Source organism: Girardinichthys multiradiatus, chromosome 5 (genome assembly GCF_021462225.1).
Source record: "Girardinichthys multiradiatus isolate DD_20200921_A chromosome 5, DD_fGirMul_XY1, whole genome shotgun sequence".
In the NCBI taxonomy this organism is placed as follows: domain Eukaryota; kingdom Metazoa; phylum Chordata; class Actinopteri; order Cyprinodontiformes; family Goodeidae; genus Girardinichthys; species Girardinichthys multiradiatus.
The window spans coordinates 28,830,279-28,841,114 of NC_061798.1; the positions used below are offsets into that span (position 1 = coordinate 28,830,279).

The 10,836-nt window shown below is 42.2% G+C and overlaps 1 long non-coding RNA gene across 1 annotated transcript; it reads left to right on the plus strand.

Moving 5' to 3' along the window:
- The first annotated feature begins 324 nt into the window (after positions 1–324).
- Positions 325–1,245, plus strand: LOC124869023. Its single transcript, XR_007038455.1, has 3 exons — positions 325–792; positions 888–1,110; positions 1,178–1,245. It is a non-coding gene; the product is annotated as an uncharacterized LOC124869023 (long non-coding RNA).
- The last annotated feature ends 9,591 nt before the right edge of the window (positions 1,246–10,836 follow it).

A 10,836-nucleotide genomic window follows, 5' to 3' on the forward strand; every position in this document is an offset into this window, starting at 1 on the left:
ACATTTAGACAAATATTTACTATATATGTAGCTGCAGCTGATGATGTTTACTTTCCTCTTCATATGAAGGTAGACTGCTTCTAAGAACAACTCCCATCTAAATTTAGGTTGGCTTTTCCTTAATGCTTCTTACTGCTAGTAGAACTGCCAGTTTATCTTATGGTGTTGTCATATTTTAGAGTATGCCATAATAATTTACAGTTGCTTTTTTGTTCTGAATAATGGAATCTCTACTGCTATTTGATCACAAGACACTACACTCGACATAAGATTTTCTGCTCATAAACCATTGCGCCTAGAAGGCTAGAAAACTTTCTCCAACTGTTCCTGTCAGGTGTTACAGCCATCCTCTGCTATGTTCCTGTGCCACCTAAGCCGAAACGCAGCGCTCAGTTGGTATCTTCTCCAGAAACTGGCTGGACATGGATGGCATCACAAAAGTGCAAATGCGACATGGAGGCCCTCAGTTACTTTAGTTATTAGCAGGGTTTTCATGTATAGGAATAGTGATAAAACCCTCATTGTGATTTTACTATTAAAAAACAAAAAATATTAAAATAATTAATTTGCCTTTTCATTTTACTCCAAAAAAGTAAAGCAGAAAGTTTAAAACTTTATATGATGTCACAGTCTGTTGTTCAACTTGCCGGTCACTAACGTTCTCTCACCCCTAAGAGGCGCTGGAGCTGCAGACCGGAGTGTTGACAGGTGTACGTCGTTGCTTCATCAGCTGGAGGACTATATGACGGTGGTTCGCTGGCTTTTCTACGCCTGAGTGTTTTGCCTACCGTGGTAGTGTTTACCTGGCCAGCATCTTCTGAATTCTGGAAGCTCCACTTGTTTTTTATGAGCCTTGATTAACTATCTGTCTCTTCCCTTCGTCATAGGCTGTTCATGCCAAGCTGGGTTTCCCCTCCTGAATCCACCTCCCGTCAAGATTGGAATCTGCTGCATCTGGCAGCCGCCCTTGCGAGTCCTCCAGCTGAAAGCGTAACCTGTCCACCCACTTTGCTACCTGGAACATCAGAGCGCTCCAACGTTTCCGCGCAGGCTCACACCCCAGACTTGAACCGGCTCTTTCTCCCTGGCGGATCGATCGCCTCCCGAAAAGTGAGCATAGATCTTTGCCTGAATTATCCAATCTGTTCCTCCGCTCACCTCTGTTCTTGTTTTACAGCCTGACTCCTGATCATTCTGCTCCCCTCGTTCCTGAGTCTGAAAATAAATAAAAGAAAACTTTTAATTTACTCTTCTCTGTCTGAGTGTCCTCTGCATGTGGGTCAAGTCGGCCTTAAAAACTGACATATGATCAATGAAAATAAGCCCATACCTTTAAAAAAAAAAAAAAAAATTAGATCAAGATCTTTTACCTTATCAGTAACTAAAACTCAATCTTTCTAAGCAATGTGACATTCTGCTGCAGTCTTTTACAGCTCACTCATGTTTGCCCCATCTCACTCTCATTCCATGTGGAGCACACTGCGTGCTGGCTGGCAGGCATCAGGAAATGTACAGTTACCGTGACATAACATTTCCAGTTGATGGCCCTCCATACTTCACATACTAGGGCTTTCCTACCTGCTTTTAGTGATGCTGTCATTTTGCTTTGCTTTTGTAGTGTGAAGATCACTGCATCCTGAGCACTCTCGACCACCGTTGATGGTCACAAAACCTCTTCACTTTTGTTCAAGACATTTTTTCCCTTGAGTGCACAGGCTGCAGGATGTATTTCTTGCTTTCTTTTTAATATGTTCACTATAAACTGTCTCAGTAGCATCATCATTGGTGAGGAACTCGTTTACCAGAAAGTTTGAGTCTCATACATACTGCCTTGGATTTTCTCATACCCAAGGGGTTCCTGTTAGCAATTTGTTAGATGTTTTTGTCTAGCATTGTGCATTTTAAGCCTGTGAGAAGCTGTTGTTTTACATATACACAACCGCAATTCCAATAAGGTTGGGATATTGTGTAAAATGTAAATAAAAACAGAATACAATGATTTGTAAATCCTGTTCAGCCGATATGCAACTGAATTCACTACAACAGGATATTCAATGTCTAAACTGATAAAAGTTATTGTTTTTTTGCAAATATTCACTCATTTTGACCAGCTCTGGGAACAGAAAGCTCCCAGAGCTGGTTCAGCATAGTTTCTTTAGGGAAATAAATTCAAAGGTTCAGATTCATTATTTACAACCAGCTCTTTTGTCATATTTAACTAGGTTTGAGTTAAATAGGTTTGGGTTTTAAGTAGCTGAATTAAACCCATCAGCAACAGCCAATATGATTGCTCTATGCTGTATTTAAAGTACTTTGTATGTAAAAGCACAGAAGTGACACAGCATGGCTAAAAACAACTTCACATAATTATCTTAAGTTGCTGAAATGTTTAAGTAGGTTTCATGATATTAGGTTATGAATTAATGTGTTAACATAACATATTTCAGAATCAGCTTTATTGCCAAGTTCGTACATACAAACAAGGAATTTGACTCCGGTACACTTTGCTCTTTTGTTCTGTTTTTGCATTACAGAATATACATATTTACAATGTACAATATACACATATATAATAAAAAAGGTGCATTTGCAACATATGTATGCTGTTGTTTTGTACTCTATTGAATGTTCATCAGAGAAACAGCCTGGGGGAAGAAACTGTCTCTGTGGCGGCTGGTTTTAGTAAACAGTGCTCTGTAGCGGCGGCCTGAAGGTAAAACTCTAAACAGTTTATGTGCAGGGTGTGTGGGGTCTGCAGAGATTTTGGCAGCTCTTTTCCTGACCCTAGACCTGTATAAGTCCTGGATGGAGGGAAGGTCAGCCCTGATTATTCTCTCTGCAGACCTGATTATTCGTTGCAATCTGGACCTGTCCTGTTTTGTGGATGAGCCAAACCACACTGAGATGGATGAAGACAGGACAGTCTGAATGATGGCAGTGTAGAAGATGACCAACAGCTCCTGTGGAAGGTTGAACTTCTTGAGTTGCCTCAGGAAGTACAGTCTCTGCTGGGCCTTCTTTCGAACAGTGTCTATGTGTGAAGACCATCTCAGGTCCTCAGAGATGGTGGTTTCTAAGAACCTGAAGTGGTCCACGGCCGATACAGTGTTGTTGAGGATGGTGAGGGGGGTGTATGGGGGTGGTGTTCTTCGAAGGTCCACCACCATTTCCACAGTCTTGAGTGGGTTCAGTTCAAGGTAGTTCTGACCGCACCAGTGTACCAGCCGATCCACCTACTGTCTGTATGTAGACTCATCACCGTCCTGGATCAGTCCAATAAAAGTGGTGTCGTCTGCAAACTTAAGGAGTTTCACGGACGAGTCTGATGAGGTGCAGTCATTTGTGTACAGAGAGAAGAGGAGTGGGGATAGAACACACCCCTGGGGGGCACCAGTACTTATTGATCTGGATCGGGAGAAGATGCTCCCCAGTCTCACCTGCTGCTGTCGGTCCGTCAGGAAGTTGTTGATCCACTGACAGGTGGAGGCTGGATGTTGAGCTGGGTGAGCTTCTGGTGGAGGATGTCTGGTATGATGGTGTTGAAGGCCGAGCTGAAGTCTACAAACAGGATCCTGGCGTACATCCCTGGGTGGTCGAGGTGTTGCAGGAGGAAGTGTAGACCTAAGTTAACAGCATCATCTGCCGACCTGTTTGCTCGGTAAGCAAATTGCAGGGGGTCCAGCAGGGGGCCTGTGATGTCTTTCAGGTGCTTCAACACCAGCCGCTCAAAGGACTTCATGATCACAGACGTCAGGGCTACAGGCCTGTAGTCATTTAATCCTACGATGGTGGGTTTCTTGGGAACCGGGATGATGGTGGATCGTTTGAGGCAGGAGGGGACCTCACATTTCTCCAGTGACTTGTTGAAGATCCGGGTGAAGATCAGAGCGAGTTGATGTGCGCAGGCTTTCAGGCATGATGGGGAGACATTATCAGGTCCTCCAGCTTTCTTTGTTTTCATGCGCTGAAAGAGCCTATTTACATCTTCATCGGAGATCTTTAGTGCAGGCGGAGGATCTTAAGGTAGGGGGTTGGTTGCTTTATGGGAGGAATTTGTTCCTGAATGGGATGTGGAGGGGATGATTTGAGGTGTGAATAGCTTCTTGTCATGTCTGCAGTAGAAGCCATGCAGACGGTTGGCCATGAGACGACGCTGTTCAGGATGGGTGGAGGGGCTCTTATAGGCAGTCAGGTTTCTCAGACCAGTCCATACAGCTGAAGTGTCACCAGTATAAAACCTGTTCTTCAGCTTTTCACTGTAGCTTCTCTTGGCTGCTTTGATCTCTTTTGTTAGTTTGTTCCTGGCCTGCCTGTACCGCTCCCAATCTCCACTGCTGTGAGCTTCTTCCTTTTCCCTGCGCATATTCCTGAGGTGTGGAGTAAACCATGGCTTGTTATTCCCGAAGGTGCAGAAGGTCTTGGTCTGCACACACATGTCCTCACAGAAACTGATGTATGATGTCACCACATCAGTTAGTTGGTTTAGGTCAGTGGCTGAAGTTTCAAAAACAGTCCAGTCTGTGCATTCAAAGCAGGCCTGTAGCATCTGCTTTGATTCCTCAGTCCACTTCTTAACAGTGTGAACCTTGGGTTTGGAAGCTCTTAGTTTCTGTCTGTAGGTTGGGATGAGGTGGATTAGATAATGATCCGAAAAACCCAGAGCAGCCCTGGTAACAGCATGATATGAGTCCTTTAAAGCTGTGTAACAATGGTCCAGTGTGTTTTTGTATCTGGTGGGACACTTAATATGCTGTCTGTATTTGGGGAGTTCGTTTGAGAGGTTTGCTCTGTTAAAATGTCCCAGTATTATGATAAAAAGTCAGTGTATTTTTTCTCCAGGTCTGTAATCAGCTCAGCAAGATGTTTTTCAGCGGCAGAAGTGCAACCATGTGGTGGAAAATATGAGCCGATTATTATAAACGAGGAAAACTCTCTTGGTGAATAAAACGGTTTGCAGATTATGGAAAATGACTCCAGATCTGGACTACATGTTTGCATGATTCATACTGGTCTGAAATGAACAATAATGAATTCTATAATTGTTTTTTTTAAATATCAGAATTTACACTGGCCCTAATTCAGTCTCTGAAAATATAAAATTTAACTTACTGGAACTTGCAGAAACTGTGATCTCTCTGTATAAGGCCAAATATTATGCTGAGCTAAAGAACTGGAGCACAATGACAGTAACATTTTATGTCTAAATAATGTGAGTGAAGTATTTAAATTGTATGTTGCACAAACAACAATTCTTCATATGTATTTATGAGTTAATAGAATAATGAAAAATTATTGAAACAGTAAACAGAAACGAGTAAAATCGGATTACATCATTAAGTCGTTTTAAAATGCTGGTAAGGATTCTCAGTCCTACAAAACAAAATCCAGAAAATGTTAAAACAAATTAACTGGACTTCAGTCTTTGTAGATGAAGATGTTTCGCTCCTTATGCAAAGGGCTTTTTCAATTTGATGCCAGCGAGGGAGAAGTTCCAAGCTTTTAAGCTATTTGGGATGTGCCGTTCAGCACATCTAAATTCACATGCAGATTAGACTCCTCTAACAACAGGTTGTTGTTCACCTGATCACTGATGTTTTGGTAATATGCAAGAAGGTGTGAATTGGTTTGAAACTGACTGGGCTTCGGGCTTAATGCTGAACTGTATGTTTTTGACAGCTGAAATCAGAGCCTCCCCTCTTCTGTTTAGAGTTGATTTTTATTGTTTAATGTAAATGGTCTCCTTCACTCCTCTCTCAAACCATCTGTCTTCTCAGGGTCGTTTTACAAAGTTACCCATCAAACACTAAAGTATATTTTTTAATATAAATAAAACTATACATAAAAATACATTAATGAAGATGAGCTGATTTCTTTCACTGACGCAGAACAGCTTTTATTACTAATTGATCAATCCGTCTGGCTGTTAAACCGTCTTTGACCAGCAGGGGGATATGTGGGCCATGGAGCCAAATAAATTGGCCCTTTATCACACCACCTGGCTGGAAGGATTGAAAGCTTCAGGAAGCTTCATCTGTCCTCTGCACTCCTCTCACTCAAACAGCCTCTTACAAGAAGCAGCCAGGCAGAGCTCTGCTACAGTATTATTTAAAAAGACTGCAATAAAACAACAAGACATGTCTTCATAAGACAGGAAACTGTCATGTTTCCCCCTTTTTCAACAGTTTTCTTCTTTATAGGATTTTCAAATAAAACAGAGATAACAGAAAAAGAAGAGAGATGGGCATTCTAACCTAAACACAAATGCAAACAGATATGAGCAATGAAAACATATACTGAGAAAAAAGTAATATAACTCTTTATGGGGAGAAGGGAGACCTTATGTATGATAGGTAACAGTTGTCATTTCATAATACCTGCAGAGCTGAGGTGAAGGAGGGGGCATTCTGTGTAACAATGCTGTCTGTCATTGGGTATTTATATCAGGCGGACCAAATGGTGATTGGCTAATGGATAATTAAGCAGCAAATGATTCAAATAAACCAGGAAACAGAATTATCTCTCCCAATATTTTAATAACCAATGATGCAGTATTTGTTGGACAGCACACAAAAAAATGTATGATAAGTCAAGAACGGGCTGCAAGAACGTCCAAACCGGGGCTGCAAGAACATGTAACTGTATTTCTGCAGCTCTGGGGAAGGGAATTTGTCTGTTTTTGGAGAGCATGTACAGACCTTCAGTTTTAGCCCAGATGTAATGAGATGCAGACCTTCTAAAAGGTTAAACCATAGCCTACTACTTCATGTTGTCAGACAGGTTCTCTTCTCTTTCATTACAGAGGATTGAAAGTAATCAGGCATGGCTGTGGTTAGGGAAATTGTACTCAGCTTCCCATAATAAATTCTTAATCCCAGTTAATTTATGATTTAACAGGGGAGGGACGATTTATTTTCACAAAGAGCCAGGTTGGCTTGGACAGCTTTCTTCTTGGAATCTTTTAAAAACTGCATTTTGTATTTGCTCAGATTATTTTTGTTTGGTAATAACATTTGTTTCTAAATCTGGAACATATGAGTGAGACAGAAACTCCAACATAAATAATCAGTTGAGTTGCTGCCGAGGATGTCGTCAGCAAGAAAATAAACCCAAAACATTTCTCCAGGGATTGATAACCGCTCAAGGATTTAAGGTGACAGTGTTTTATTTTCCTTCCTTTATTGTTCAACCAAATGTATCTGAAAAAGCTGCCTTCCAACACGTCTGCTTTGGTTATATCGCTCTCACTGTCTTATCCATTCTGTTCAGTTTCCACCTTTTATTCTTCTTAACTTCATTTCCGTCACCAACCCTCAAGCCCCTTCCCGTCCTCATCCTCACACCGGCACACACTCCCCTCCCTTCCCTTGCCCCCCTCAGCCTTAATTGGGAGTCAGGCAGAGCAGTGGAAATCGCATTAACGCGGGCCCCGCCTGGGTGTGCCATCCATCTTCTTTTTTATTACGCCGCGCCGGGGCTGCCTGGGCCGCTGCCGTTCTATTTGTCACCGGCCTCGTTCGCTGATAACAGGCATTTGTCATCGCCTTGCCTCCCTGTTAATGTTATCATCTCCTCCCTGACAGCCGCCCTCCGCCGGGGAGCGCCTGCGACAAAGCACATCCGTCAAGCGAATATTTCCACGGCTAAGGGGACCGCGCACTGCAATAAGCCACATTAAAGCACTTATGAAGGGTGCAGGCCGAGCAGTTTGTATGCGTGTCCCTGTTTGTGCGTGTGTGTGTGTGTGTGTGTGTGTGTGTGTGTGTGTGTGTGTGTGGTGAACCTTAAGCATCCCTCTTCGTGCGCGAGTTCAGTGCGCGTGCGCAACCGCACACACGGGTTTTAGGATCTCCTGTCAGTGTGGTAAAAGAGGCAAGGTGGGGGCCGACAGGGAGAGGAAGAGGTAATTTGTTGCAATTAATTACGCAGTGAGTGTGGCTTTGTTGTGTGGGAGAGCATTTTATCTGTTGGAATGCTTCCTTCGTCGGGGTGTGATGCTATTTGTTTGATTTATAGCTTCTGCCAGCCTGAGGCACAGCGAGCTGTGTATATGTGTGTGTGTGTGTGTGTGTATGCTGCTGTGGCATTATCCGCAGAAATATACTGTAGTCTCTGTGACAAGGAGACCTTTGTTTGAGAGTGATGTTACATATGAACAGACCACTCACAGCCCTTGCTTGTGGTCCTCTGCTGGGACTGAGACTCTGTCGTCCATTTGTCTTTCAGCAGCAGCTCCAAAGGTTGACCCTCCATCACAGGCCTGCCTCGCCTCTTTTATAAGACAGGTGGTCGTGTCTGAAGTGTTGAGACCACTGCAGCATGCAAACCTCACTGCAAATCCACACCCGCCAAAGTTCCACTCTTTTGTTTTCATGAGGACGCGGAGAGATGTGACAGCATTTATCCATTCTGCCTCAGCTGGGGGTTGCAGGGGCCCTTCTGCAGGGGCTGACAGATGGATCAGCCAGCCTAAAGGCAGAGGGAAGAAATGAAAGGGAGCAGAGAGGCCTTTAACATCACTCATGCAGTATGAGTCCTGAATTTGCTATAGCATGTCATATGTTGTGGCGTAGCCAAAGCCCTCACAGAGCACTGGAGCCATGATGATGGCAGTAGCACCAGTCACTGTAACTTGTTCAACACACAATCTCACACACTGCAGTTTAAACCAGATCAGAGATGATCAGGAAGACTCTGGGAGGTACGTCACAAAAATCATAGAACAAACCGACTCTCTACGTCTGCTTACCTTCATTAATTTTTAGTTACTGTTGGATGCTCCAGCTACTGCCTGCTATGGTTTTATTAAAATAAAATAAATATTTTTTGTTTTAAAATAAAATAGAAAATGGAAATCAAATTGTGATGCTAGTGTATTCAGGAAATCAACAATCAGTGGCAAATAAAATGCTATATTTATTTTAAAAGGCGTTAAAAATGCTGAAAACGTCAACTTCTTTAAAATGAATTGTCCAAGTATCGGTACCTGGTTAAACTCAGTATAAATCTAGCTGTTCTTTGAAGGCCTCAGAGGTTTGTTAGAGAACATTAGTGAACAAACAGCATCATGAAGATCAAGGAACACAACAGGCAGGTTGGGGAGAAAGTTGAGAAGTTTAAAGCAGAGTTAGATTATAAAACAACATCTAACTGCCTACTTAAGATAAATAGATGATGACATAAGTGCAAACCTACCAAGACATGGAGATTTATGTAAGGAGAGAATTAATCAGAGAAGCACCCAAGAGGCCCATGGTAACTCTAGAGGAGCTGCAGAGATCCTCAACTCAGATGAGAATCAGTGAGTAAGGAAACTGTCAACATGATCTCTATTAGTTTTGCACTCCACAAACCTTTATGGAAGAATTGCAAGAAGAAAGCCATTGTCGAAAGGAAGCCATACAAAGTCCTGCAAGCCATGTCGCTGACACAGCAATCATGTGGAAGAAAATGCTCTGGTCAGATGAGACCAAGATTCGCATCACCACAGTTAAATATGGTGTTGGCAGCATCATGCTGTGGGGATGTTATTCTCCTGAATTATTTGCAGCTGTTTGGATATCATCTTCTCCTCTTATAGTGATCAACAAATTTGGATGTGCCTTGTTAATGCTTCATTATCTAGGTAAAATTAAGGCAAAATATCATAATTCATTTGAGCACATCACATTGATTTATTTTGCTTTATTTAAAAACAATAATAAAGTCATAAGTTGAAACCATCTTCGAACAGCAGTCTTTTCTAACCCTGGTGTTGGAGGCAAACTATTCTGCATATTTTAGACGTTTTCCTGCTGCAAGGCTACTAAACCAAATAAATTAATTACCTTCACAGCTTAGGCTGAATTGACACAGATATCTGTTGATGAGACTATAATTTGTATTAGTTGCTAAGTAAAGCATGAAGAAATGTGTACCTAAAGGACCAGCATGGACAAATCTCAAACACAGCTGTAAGTAAATGAGACAGAATATGAGCTGAGTTGGGAGTAGCGTTACACTGCCCCTAGTGGGTCAGTATCAATGAGGAAAGACATACAGTTTCACAGCAGCCACTGAAATAACGGTGTTCTTTAAGGTGGAACACAACAGATAAAACAGCTGCTGAAGCGAATTTTTCCTTCCTTGTTTTCAACGTTTTTTAAGGAGGGACGATCTGTCGACACAATCTGGCCGAGAGTGGCAAGAAGAAAGTCATTGTTGAAAAAAAGCCTTGAGAGGGAACATTTGTAGTTTTGTAGTTTTGCTGCAAGCAATGTAAGGCACAGTGCAAACATGTGGTAGTACGTGTCTGGTGAAATTATACCAAAACTGACCTTTTTCACATACATGCAAAACACTATATCATCATGAACACACCATCTCCGCCGCAATAAAACGTGGTGGTGGCAACATCATGGGGAACGCTTTTCTCCAGCAGGGATAGGATTACTGGTCAGATTTGATGGAAAGATTGACGGAGTTAAATATAGTGCTATACTGGGGGAAAACCTGTTGGAGGCTGTAAAGGACTGGAGACTGGGGAAAAGGTTTAACAACCAACAAGACAACACTAAACATACTGCCAGAGCTACAATAAAAAGGTTTTGATTAAAGCATGTTCATGTTTTAGAATGGTCCGAAGGCCAGACCTGAACTGGTACTGTTCACAGATGTCCATCCAGTCTGACTGAGTTTAAGCAATTTTGTAAAAGAGAATGGGCAAAAATGTAGTTTCTAGATGTGCAAACCTGCTAGAAATATACACCAAAAGACCTGTAGATGTATATAGAACAAAGGTTGGTTTTGTAGTATTAACTCAGCGGATTTTTATTTGCACAAACTTTTGAGATGCATGTA